Below are 14,414 nucleotides of genomic sequence, written 5' to 3'. Positions count from 1 at the left end.
GAGGGAGTGTATCATCATGTGAAACATTGCTACTTCCCTTGTACACGCGCATACATACACACACATATACTCACACAGGAGTGAAACGCCGCTTGATTTTTCTTTTCGGCGTTGAATGTTCACCATCCCACTTCCATTGCACACGCACACATACACGCACGAACACACATTCACATACCTCCCTTTTACATGCACACACATATGCTCACTCAGAGTTGAAACGATCCCACTTCCAGTTTGTCATCACCCCTTCCTTCCTTATTCATCTATCACCCCTTCCTTTCTCATCCATATGTTGTGACGGAAAAAAACACAAGAGTATTATTATAGTAAGATTATCTTCCTCGTATCTCCTTCTCCTCCTTGTGCGCAAGCGCAGCACCTTTGATTACTGTGGAAACAGAGTTTTTCGCCACGGTGATGTGTATAATACTCGCTTCTTATTGGCTAAAATACTTAAATTTTGCAAATTTTATAGGCTAATAACTTTTTGATTATGGATTTATAGGGAAAATGAATTCAGTATACAAAACCTAATTCATACACCAAATTTGAAAACCATTGGAACAAAATTGCAGACAGTGACGATAACCATAAAGATCCACATTTCCTTTTAATTATTGAATGGCTATGAGGTTCCAATGGCTGAGAATCATTGGTTCAAGGGAACAAATCTATGCTAATTCTTATTAGTCTGGTCCTGATCCACTAATGTTTCAGGAACATAAACAAACGAACATCGGTTGTCAAGCTCCGGTGGAGAGAAACACAACACAGAGGAGGACGCACACACCCACGACGGGCTTCCACACAGCTTCTAGCAACCAAATTAATTCACAAGGCCTTATTCGAACCGGGAGTAGGGGGACATTGTAGAAGATACTTGCTCGAGCTGCGTAGCAGTGGGACTGAACCCAAAACCACGCAGCCATGGCAGTGATCATGACTCATTACTCAGCCTAAGGGAGTGGTAGAGAGGCGGGCGGAAAGGGGTCTTCAAACCTTTCTAGAGTGCAGGTTCTATTAAGGGTACTTAAGGATCAAGGCGGCGACTAATTTTGAGCAGAATCACAAAGATGCCTATCTGAAAATACAGGTTGGTCACAGTTGGAACGCTTAGTTTCATCGGTCTGTTACATCAGATCTGCTCTGGCACTAAAGAAGAAGCCTGCCTTTATTATCGCGACCATTATATCTACCACACTGTCGGCTCCCGTTGCTTGTAGTGGCCACCTCTTCGAACACTGCTAAATACATCCATACCAGTCACTATCGAGGAAGCACCTATATCAGTCAGGGACAAATTGCGCCTGACCCATACATATCTCATGCGACTCACTTCTTGAAAAAGCTTGCCTGTCCCTGCTCTGTATACACGTCAGCCTGGCTAAAAACAGTAGCTAAATTTCCTCAAATAAGACCCCACGATATTAAAAAGTCATTGAATAATATAGTGTTACATATATATATATATAATTATATATATATATATATATATATATATATCAAGACCAAAAAAAAAAACCAAGAGAAAAGGATACAAAAAGAATCCGGATGATCATTGCTCGAATATCTTTGATCACATTCATCATCAGGACTGCTGACCTGGGGCTAAACAACGGGGTTAATTGTCACCCTCCCCACCACAAGCTACAGCTACTACTACTAACTACCAGAAATACTACAACCTTTACTACTACGTTTACAACTACTGCTGATACTACACTTATACTACTTCTACTACTACTGTTGCTGCAGTCGCTGCTGCTGCTGCCTTTACTACTACTACTATTACTACAAACACCACCACCACCACCTCTACTACTACTACTACTACTACTACTACACTACTACTACTACTATTACTACTACTACTTCTACTACAACTACTACTACTACTGGCTGCTGCTGCTGTTGCTATTACTACTACTACTACTACTACCACTACTACTACTGCTGCTGTTGCTATTACTACAAACACCACCACCACCAACCACCACCACCACCTCTACTGCTACTTACTACTACTACACTACTACTACTACTACTATTACTACTACTACTTCTACTACAATACTACTACTACTACTGCTGCTGCTGCTGTTTCTATTACTACTACTACTACTACTACCACTACTACTACTGCTGCTGTTGCTATTACTACAAACACCACCGTCTCTACTACTACTACTACTGCTGCTGTTGCACTACTACTACTACTACTACTGCTGTTGCACTACTAATACTACCACTGCTGCTGTTGCTACTACTACAAACACCACCACCGCCACTACTACTACTACTACTATAGGTAATACACGTGTGGCTATTATGACAGCAGCGACCCGTTTTTGTCTGATTGATAGTTAACTCCCTCTTGTCTTCATGACCTCTTAACCTCGAACAAGAAGATCCCCCCTCCACCTATCTCCATCTTCCCACAGGCCCCCCTTCCTCTCCCATCTCCTCTGTCGTGTCACGTCATCCTACTACTTCTACCACCCACACAACCACCAACGTTACTCTCCGCCCCCCGCCATCCCTCCACAGAGCCAGTGACAAGCACAAATACCACAATATTCTCTCCTCCTCCTACTCCTCCCACCCATACCCCTGTCCCACGACCGACACCACCGGCAATCAGCTTTGACACCATAACCACCACCACCACCACCACCACCGTCACCGCCGCCGCCACCCACTCCATCCCCATCACCTTGCCACCGCCAAATCGCATCACCGAGGTTTATCGTCCAAAGACTTGCCAATTCCTTGCTTCAACTTGACATCTGGAATTCTCACCATTCCATTCACTTCATCTGTGACTCTTTCCACACGCACACACACATTTAATACATACATACTCTCTCTCTTTCTCTCTTCCTCCTCATTTTCCTTTCCCTAAACACACGTCTTTCCACACAAAGTAACCATTCCAATGAAAATTCACACCATATACAGATATATATACGCTTTATTCTACACATCCCCCACGCACACACACGCACACACACACGCACACACACACCGCGCGCACACACGCACATACACACGCACGCGCGCGCGCGCGCACACACACACACATACATATACATATACCCACACACTATCTCCTCCCTAACAAATAATGAGAAAAAAAACTTTATTCAGTCTCTCGATCTACTAGAAAGAGCAGCTAAACTTCCCTCAGACTCTCAATGCAATTTTAAATTTAGAAGAATACATTGAACAACGTTATTCATAATATACACGATAAACCGATGGGATAGTCACGACAAGAACGTCTTCGATTATAGGTCTGCTGCAAAAAAGCTAAGCGATGGATAAGGGTTAAATAAGAAAAAAAAACCGCATTTACTCTCAGGAACACAAATACAAATACACACAAGCATATTCACACACACACACACACACACACACACACACACACACACACGCACACACAGAGGCACACACGTATATACATCAGCGCTCATATATTTACAGTCAATATTAACAATATTTATATTCGAAAACCAGGCACATTTGTTGGATATTTTTTGTGTGTGAATATATATGTGTGTATATGTGTGTATATGTGTTTATGTGTGTGTGTTACAAGAAGGTATACATACACACGCGCGTATATACATTCAGACATAAAACGATACGCAATATATTCTAACATCAAACATGATATATATTCGAAAACGGAAGTTGTGTATATATGTGCGTGTATATTTATGCATATATGTATATAGATATGTGTGTGTGTGATATATATATATGTTATACACACATGTATATATATATATGTGTGTGTGTCTGTGTTTTGTGTGTGTATACATTTTAGATATAAATGTATATATCCACATATATATATACATACATATGTATTTATATTTACATAGATATAATGGAAATTCGGAAAGACTCATATGTATAAGAAAATACATAAAGCAAAACAAGGGTCTTGTGGGAATTGAACCCGCACCGACAATTTAATTTTTACTTCTGTGTTCTATTAGTCATGGGTTTACTCTTCCCGAATTTACAAACACAAATGTATGGCCATGTGTGTGTGTGTATGTGTGTGCGTGAGTGTATGTGTGTACATGTGTACATAAATATGTATATATTTATATGATTGTGTGTGTGTATGTATAACCACACATAGAGAGAAAGAGATCGAAACAGAGGGATAGTGAAGGAGAGAGAGAGAGAGAGAGGGGGGAATTAATTATGTACTTTTTTTATATATTAATTGGTATGAATGAGTATTTTACTGTTGAAACAGCTGTAGAGATTAGAATTAAATAATGAAACATCTGAAAAATTTTTGCCTTTTCACACTTCTAAATATATTTGTATGTGCGTATGTGTGTGCTTGGATATGCATGCGTGTGTGTGTTCGTGTGCGCTCGTGTGTGTCCGTATGTGGTAGGGTAAATGGTCCTGTAGGAAGGTAAAAATAAACGTGACACACAACATTTAAGATACAGTGTTAGTTACTTAATGTATGTGTGTATGTCGGTGACTGCATGCAATGATACAGAGATGTACGAGTGTATGTATATATATATATATATATATATATATATATATATATATAACTTTTACTCTTTACTCTTTTACTTGTTTCAGTCATTTGACTGCGGCCATGCTGGAGCACCGCCTTTAGTCGAGCAACTCGGCCCCGGGACATATTCTTTTTGTAAGCCCAGTACTTATTCTATCGGTCTCTTTTGCCGAACCGCTAAGTAACGGGGACATAAACACACCAGCATCGGTTGTCAAGCAATGCTACGGGGACAAACACACACACGCATATATATAGATATATACGACGGGCATCTTTTCAGTTTCCGTCTACCAAATCCACTCACAAGGCTTTGGTCGGCCCTAGGCTATAGTAGAAGACACTTGTCCAAGGTGCCACGCAGTGGGACAGAACCCGGAACAACCATGTGGCTGGTAAACCAGCTACTTACCACACAGCCACTCCTCCTGCGCCTATATATATATATATATATATATATATATAATATATATATATATATATATATATATATATCTTGTCTTCGAACGTGGAGTAAATGAAATAGGGACAACTGAAGAAGGAAATGTTCTTTTTGTCTCGTTTCTGTTTTTTGTTTTGTTCGAAAAAAGGTCGTTTCTATGTTTTTGTTTTTATGTTTTCGTTTCTCATTGTGTTCAACGTTTTTTTTTTTATGTCCTGTACTCATATATGCATGTGTATATATACATATGTATGTAGGTATGTATATATGTATATGTTTATATATTATTTATATCATTATATGATCGAACGCCACGCATCCTTTTCCAAGTAAGTTATATAAATATATAAGCATAACAAATGCGCAACCGGTAAAAAGAACTTTCACCTAATTAAATTACTAATACTTCAATTATTTGTCAGCATTTTCTTCATTTCCTTTTTTATATATCACCACTCGTGTTCGACATCTCCTTTTTTTTAATAATATATATATATATATATATAATATAACAATTTAACAAATAAAACATATGCATACATATATACATATATGTACATACCTACATCTACATGTATACATACATGCATATATATATATATATATATATATATATATATATATATATATATATATATATATATATATATATATATATGCATATAATAACAATTTAACAATAAAACATATGCATACACACATACATATATATACATACCTACATCTATATGTATATATACATATGCATATATATATATATATATATATATATATATATATATATATATATATATATATATATATATATATATATATATATATATATATATATGAGTACAGGACACCACAAATAAACGTAGAACACAACGAGAAACGAAAACATAAAAACAAACAAGGAAACGGACTTTTTTTAACAACGAAAAAAACAGAGTACAAGGCAAACAATACAAGGAATATTCCCCTTCATCAGCCGACCCTGGTTCGACTCAATGCGTGTTTCGAAGGTAAGGGCAGAACACGATCCGGTCGAAGCAATCCTTCCTGCAAAATGAATGAAATAAAATTTATTTGTTAAATTGTTATTATATGACTGAGCGCCTCGCGTCGTTCGTTTCTTATCCTCCAAGTAAGTTTAAATATAATATATATATATATATATATATATATATTATTTATCTATCTATCTATATATATATGTATATATTATATATACATATATATATATATATATAGAGAGAGAGAGAGAGGGAGAGTGTGTGTATGTAGAGGGGGAGGAGAGAAATAAGATATAACAACATACATACACATTTATACATATATGTATAATATATATGTTATCATAATGTATATTATTCTTTATTATTATTATATTATTATTATTATTATTATTATTATTATTATTATCATTATTATTATTATCATTATTATTATTATTATTATTATTATTATTATTATCAGTATTATTATTGTTGTTGTTAGTATATATCCTTGCGTAGATATTTTGGCAAATATAATATTGCCGTCACGGGTGAGAGAGCAGCATTAAAGAAAGCATTACTCACTGATATGCTTCATATGCTGTCTCTCTCTATAACATGTGGAAGAGGAAGCTATGCGTGTGGGTGTATATATGTAGGAATGTGGTTTGGGTTGAGCATAAATATGTGAATATGTGTATAAGTGTGTGCGTGTGTCTGTGTATTCACATCTCTTTCTCTCCCTCTCTCCCACACCACAATATGTGTGAGAGGGTGCATATATAAAAACGTAGCCGTCACTCGCAAGTGAGTGTGACCCCATGGTTAGTACAAAGGATTTTGTTAATTGCTTTAATGTGTATATATAGACACGAGTGGCTATAGACACGCTTTTGGCTCCCTCACAACTTTGACTCAGTGCTCGGCTGATTTATGTATGTATGCATGTCTGTATATATGTATGTATGTATGTAAGTATGTATGTATGTATGCGTGTGTTCGTTATCCCCTTGCCACCGCATGCCAACCAGTAGAATAAGCACCAAACTTTAAAATGAAAAGAATTAATTCGATTTGTTGCAGTGAATCCCTTCAAGGAAGTGCCCCAGTATGGTCGCTGTCCAATGCCTTAAGCAAGTAAAAGATAGGAGATAAAAGATATCCTGTTTCTTGGAAGGGTCATTATGCCAATAATAACAACACGCACTGGTTCAATATTACTTCATTGTTAGTCAATTGGTTAAGTAATTAACCAACAGACTAACAGTAAAGAAATGATACTAAACCAGTGTGTGTGTTAATAGTATTGGCGTAATGACCCTTCCAAGACAAAAGATTTGTTTTGGCACACAGATTCACGTCAAGAAGCTTGCAAACCAAATATAAAAACGGAATAAAAGATATACATATGAGTGTGCGTGAGTGTAGCCAGCGTTAAATGTTTTTAAATGCATAAAACATGGGACATTAACAGAATGAATAATTCAATACATTTGTAGAATCTCAGGTGATTTCGAAATTTCACTAATGGTAGTTTATTCACAGTTTGTATTAGCCACCACTGGCGAAACTTCGAAATTACTGCCAGCAAATTTATAACACACACGCACAGTCTACCACACACCAATCTTATCTATAATACATTTCTTCTGTCCAGATAACACTCTTTACTGAAGCACTACTGCGAAAAAGCTGTCTGCGCATGTCTAGATTCCATTCTCCCCGCTACCCACGTCTCTCAGCTACGAAATCTTTCACTTAGCTTGGCGGAAAACCTTCCTCCTCCAACTCTCTCAAATCCATCTGCCGTTCTTCTATCTCCTCTAACCCGCAACAAGATCATAATCTCTTCCAGCATCAAGGACATCTATCTTATTTCCTTCCTGCCCGAAGTCATCATCATCAACGTCTCGTTGCTCACAACACTTGTTGGCTCTCACAAACAAACCATGCTAATGCTGCTGGTGTAAAGCATAACATTTGGTTTCATCTCCAGACCCTCACACGGACATGCTAAACACCATTGACTTATTTCTTCGCTATCAGACTATAACGGAGAAAGATCATAACCGTATCCTCCCTTTTTAAGGCGTTCAAGGACTATCTGATCACCCACTAACCTACCTCATCCACATACTATTTAAGATTCCTACTTTCCATGTTCTACAACACTCTCCGGTCAGCTAAAAGGTTTGAGTTTCTCCAGCTTGTTTGCTATCTCTGGCTGCAGATGTGCCGTCCTTCTGGTTAATCAGAAAAGACTTGCTGGGTGACCGAAACCATCATCTTAGACATGTTTCCCAATCAAAGCGCTCTCCGTCAAGTCCACGAATTCAAGCAAGGAAAAAATGTACAATGGTTTCCAACGCTTGCTAAAATTCACTCAACCATAGAAATCAAACGATTTTTCACCAGCACTGTAATTCTTGCAAAACTGCTATCCAGGCGACGAAAGATGCTTCTATATATCCGACATTCTCGTGAAGAAAGCCTTCATATTCGCTGCTCGCTTGTGCATCCAGCCCGTTGCTCGCACACACTGGGGTCAGTAGTTCTCAACCATTTTCAACTTATGAATTCTTACGGTTACTGATTTATTCTTGGGGACCTCCATAGCCATTCTGTCTTTAAAAACTGATGTTATTTTCTTTTATTCTTTTATTTGTTTCAGTCATTTGACTGCGGCCATGCTGGAACACCGCCTTTAGTCGAACAAATCGACCCCAGGACTTATTCTTTGTAAGCCTAGTACTTATTCTATCGGTCTCTTTTGCCGAACCGCTAAGTTACGGGGACGTAAATACACCAGCATCGGTTGTCAAACGATTGTGGAGGGACAAACACAAACACAGACACACACATTATATATTCGCCATTATAGATCGCTAGCCATTACACATTCTTTATTTCCTCTCCTTGTTTCTTTCTGTGTTCCTTTTTGTGGAAGAGCGTATGCTCGAAACGTTAAAAACTTTTTCACTACACGAGCGTTAGTAGAAAACAGTTGTCCAAGGTCACACGCAGTGGGACTGAACCCAGAACCATGTGGTTAGGAAGCATGTTACTTACCACACAGCTACAAAATTACTATTTTGCTCATCGCACATTCACTTGTAAAATGTTAGAGAAAGGGACCAAGCTATTTACTTGCAAAAAATACCTCTATAGCAAGATTTTATCACAGACCCTTGTTGAAATAGTATTGTGGACCCAACTTTCTAGTTTGCTTAGGTGGGCCCCAAAATGTTGTATGGACGCCGGGGCTCATATGAACCGCGGTTGAAAACCACTGCACTAGATCAGTCTAGTTAACTTCTCTCTGTTTATGATCCAGTCGGGTCGCCACTGTGTACATAAACATGGTGAGGGCGCGTGGCTTAGTGGTTAGGGCATCGGCTCAATATCGTAGGTTGTGAGTTCTATTCCGGCGACGCGTTGTGTCCTTGAGCAAGACTTTATTTCACGTTGCCTCCAGTCCACTCAGCTGGCAAAAATGAGTTGTACTTGTATTTCAAAGGGTCGCTTGTCCACTCTCTGTGTCACGCTGATTATCCCCGAGAACTACGTTAAGGGTACACGTGTCTGTGGAATGCTCAGCCACTTGCACGTTATTTCACGAGCAAGCTGTTCCGTTGATCGTATACAGCTGGGACCCTCGTCGTCGTACCGGCGGAGTCTTTAAAAACATACCGAGTGCGGAAGCACGTCCGGTCGCTTCAAACCAACAAACACCAGCTGTGACAATGTTGATTCCAGCTTCCCATATTACTCTAAAAAATATCGCGTCCCAGAGCTAGCTAGCCCCTATACACCAAAATCCTCAGTGCCCACATCTTTTTCTTTCTCTGTCTCTCTGTCTCTCTCTGACTATGTACATATCCTGCTCTTGGCAAACACTACAGTATGTACCATTCTCAAGAAAATCAAGTCCTCTGGTTCAGCCAACTACCATCCTATCACAACGCTGTTCCAATGCCGTAAGGTCGATGGGGCACCTACTAAAAACACCATTTTCTGATACCTGGATTCTTTGTCTTTCTTCAACAATCCAGCTTTCGAAAAGTCAAATATATCCAAGACCTATGCATTTATGTCACTCATCGTTGGATTTCAGCAGACCGTATCGGTCACGACCATTTCCTGTGAAACCTGCCCAGCTCAGTCTGTCGTCATTGAGATTGGTGACGCCGATAAGGAGGACGTTTAGGAAGCTCTTTCTCTCTCTCTCTCTCTCTCTCATTCACTCTGAGATGTAAGCTATCCAAGGTTCGGTTTTGTTCTCATTCTTCCTGCAGTAATTACTTGAGTTTCTTATTTGCTATCACTTCCAACAATGCGTAGAGCTACGCAGATGGCGCTACCCGTTGTTGCTCCCTGATCTTTTAACACACCCAAGGGTCATTGGCATGTATTCAATTCATTTCACACTGTATTTACATAAAGAGAGCCCCTCAGGAAAGATCACCTGTAATTTTGGGTTATGTAGTTCTGGTCAGCACTGAATGAGGTCAGCCCTCCACTCTATGAGATTAATTGACTCGCTAGAAATAAAGGTACAGGCCAACCGTTTTCGTGAACAACTCATCCTTATTAGCTTTAGGAAGAAGAAAAGCATGAATTAAAAAAATGAAGAAGAAACAATGAAAGAAGGAAATGAAGGCAGGAAGGAAAACCATGTTGAGGAATTTGATATCCAACATTTTCTGTTTTTTTTTATCTTTTCGGAAAAAAGATCGATAGAAAGATAGATAGATCACGTCTGTCTCCCTTTCACACACAAACCCATCTATCTATCTATCTATCTATCTATCTATCTATCTATCTATCTATTTATCTATCTATCTCCGTCTGTCTGCCTCTCTGTGTGTCTATCTATCTATCTATCTATCTCTGTCTATCTACACACACACACACACACACACACACGTCTGTACAGATACACACACGCACACATACATATACATGTACACACGCATTCATAATAGAAATACATATTTTATTTATCTTTCATTCTTTTACATGCTCAGTCAGTGACTTGCGGCCAGGCTGGGGCAACATACGAACCAAAACATACCCCAGTTCTTGTGTGCGTATTTGTTTATATGTCTGTGTGTGTGCGTGTATGTGTGTATACGAAATCATGAACAAGTGTACCAAAGTTGGTGGCGTATATAAAGGAGCCTCTTCCATGGGGGGGAGGCTCGGGGGCTAGGGGACGGGAGACAGAAGCATCAAGTATGTAAGTTCCCAGTTCACTATGAAGCGGTAGTGTATCTTGCGATATCACATGGATAAAAGGGGACAGAAAGAGGAAGAGGAGGGGGTGAGGAAGGCCATAAATTTATGTGTGCTTTCATTGGCTCTCACTGTGTCGTGTAGTAAGTAGGGCTCTGTTCAGCAAGGCCACTAACCCCCTTCGCTGCTCAACAACTCTGCATCAGCGCCGCTGCCGCCATCAACACCACCATTCTCAGCTTCAATTCTTCACAACATACGGACGCGCCTGCTTACACACACACACACACACACTCTGCCTCATATATTAATCACTCTGGGCATTTATAAACGTTCACATACAAAGACAGATAAATTACACACACACACACACACACACACACACACACACAGACACACTAATGCACAGATATGTAACACGCTGGCCGAAACGACTACAACTGGAATTCCTTCTTCTGTGTGTGGAGCTTGCATATATATGTGTGTGTGTATTTTCCTTGTATTGTATGTCCTGTACTCTATTTTTTTCGTTACTTCAGAAAAATGTCCATTTCCTTGGTTTTGTGTTTATGTTTTCGTTTCTCATCGTGTTCGACGTTTTTTTGGTGTCCTGTACCCATATATGCATGTATATATACATGTAGAGGTAGGTACGTACATATATGTATGTATATATGCATATGTTTTATTTTATTTATTAATTTTATATATATATATATATATATATATATATATATGTATGTGTGTGTGGTGTGTGTGTGTGTGTGTGTGTGTGTGTAATAGATAGATAGACAGACAGATAAGACCAGATAGAGAGATAGATAGCTATGTACATTTTGTTCGGGCTCTCTCCCTCAACCTCTTCTCTTGAAGAGATGTATATATATATATATAAATATATATATTCGTGTTGTGTGTGTTGTTTTGTGTTGGGAACTCATCGCCGAATTAAAATAAACATGAAACTTAAGCGATATAAACATTACGCGCACAGGCAAAAGCACGCCCCCCTCCCCACACACACATACACACATACACACACTAACAATTTAAAAGACAGTCACGCACCCAGTTTACACACTGAAATGGAAGAGAAGCACTCACGCACAGATAAGCTCACAGATTGAACAGTGCCGTGTGTGTGTGTGTGTGTGTGTGTGTGTGTAGAAAGACAGCGTTGAAGCTCACACACGAATGCACACACACACATATGTGCAAGCACATACATACACACATTTTACAAATACATAAACGCATTCATGTAAACATCGTGAAACATTCACTCGCTTACACACACACACAGAAGGAGAAGAAGAGAGAGTGGGGAAGAGACAGACAGACAGATACAGAGAGAGTGAGAGAGTTAGATAGATAGATAGATAGAGAGAGAGAGAGAGAGAGAGAGGGGGGGCCCATAATACGCAAACCCACATATAAGCAGGGAAACTTTTCTTGATATACATCTTTTCACTCACTTCAGTCATTAGACTGCGGCCATGCTGGGGCCCCACCTTGAAGAGCTCCGTCAAATGAATCGATTCCAGTACTTTTTTAAAGTCTGGTCCTTATTCTAACGTTGCTTTTTGCGAAACGCTAATTTACTGGGATGTAAACACACCAATACCGGTGCGGGGTACAAACACAGGCACAGACATGAGCTATATATATATATATATATATATATATGCGCAGGAATGACTAAGTGCTAAGTAGCTTGCTTGCCAACCACATGGTTCCAGGTTCAGTCCCACTGTGTGGCATTTGGGCGTTTTCTACTATAGCCTCGGGCCTTGAGTGGAATTAGTAGACGGAAGCCCGTATATATATGCATGTATATGTTTGTGTGTCTGTATTTGTCCCCCACCACCATCGCTTGACAACCGATGTTGGTGTGCTCTACGTCCCCTTAACATAGCGGTTCGGCAAAAGAAACTGATAGAATAAGTACTAGGCTTACAAAGAATAAGTCCTGGACTCAATTTGTTCGACTAAAGGCGGTGCTCCAGCATGGCCGCAGTCAAATCACTGAAAAAAAAATATATGTGTGTGTGTGTATATACGAGGTTCTTTCAGTGTCCGTCTATCAAATTCACTGGAAGGAATGTGGTCGGCCGGAGGCTATAGTAGAAGACACCTGCTCAAGTTGCCAGGCAGTGGGACTGAACCCGGAACCATGTGGTTGGTAAACAAGCTACTTCTCACACAGCCATACCTGCCCCTATAAAATAGAAAAGAAGTGTTGCTCTGAAGTAGAGAGCAATGACAATGATTATGTGAGAAAGATTAAATGATATCTATTCGGTCCTTGTGAAGGCAAGCGCTAACCATCCGTCTCTCCTAGCCGTACACACACACACACACACGCACACACACACACACACACACACACACACACACAGAGGCACAGACACGCGCACAAGCACACACGCATAAACGCACACATAGATACTCATGGACACATTCGCACGAACACACCGCATACACACACGCATATAGTCGCAGCATCTGCTAGACGAAGTCGCGAAAGCTAGTTGTGCGCGCGCACACAAACACACACATACATACATACACACATAAAGTTATGTTTATTCACACACGCACATACACACACACACACACACACACACATTAACTCGTTGAGATAGACGCAAACGTACATTTACACACACACATTGAGAAAGAATACATTCATAGTGACGTATATACACACACACGCCTGCACAAATACAGACATATACATACAAGAAACTACACACACACACACACACTTGTACACATACACATAAGCATATACAGGGACAACTTGTGAAATTATTACACACACGCACACTCATACAGTTAGTCGCATACTCACACACTCACGTATACATACGCGCATCTAGAGACTTAACAGGCATACATACATTGAGGCATACACACACATACATAGTCGCAGATAAAGTTATGTTTATGCACACACGCCCGCAAACATACACACACACACACACACACAGCAGCAGCAGCTCAAGCTTTTATAAAACTGAGATGTAAACGAAAGAGGGAGCCTCAATGTGGTCAGTGGAGCGGCTAGAAAACGCAGCCAAATCTCCTTCAAATCATATCTTACCGTCTTTTTATTATTCATAAAAGGACTTGTAAGGAAAAACTGATGAGTTTTACATGCTTTGATCATTAGTTTACTCAAACTGGAGTGACCTGGGGT

General features: G+C 39.5%; 1 pseudogene; it reads right to left on the bottom strand.

The window, feature by feature from the left end:
* Positions 1 to 13,432: 13,432 nt before the first annotated feature.
* On the bottom strand, positions 13,433 to 13,563 carry LOC115216872 (annotated as a pseudogene).
* Between the last annotated feature and the right edge of the window lie 851 nt (positions 13,564 to 14,414).

This window comes from Octopus sinensis, linkage group LG10 (assembly GCF_006345805.1).
Source record: "Octopus sinensis linkage group LG10, ASM634580v1, whole genome shotgun sequence".
Classification (NCBI taxonomy): domain Eukaryota; kingdom Metazoa; phylum Mollusca; class Cephalopoda; order Octopoda; family Octopodidae; genus Octopus; species Octopus sinensis.
Note: the sequence above shows the minus strand (reverse complement) of the source record. Positions and strands in the feature narration are given on the sequence as shown.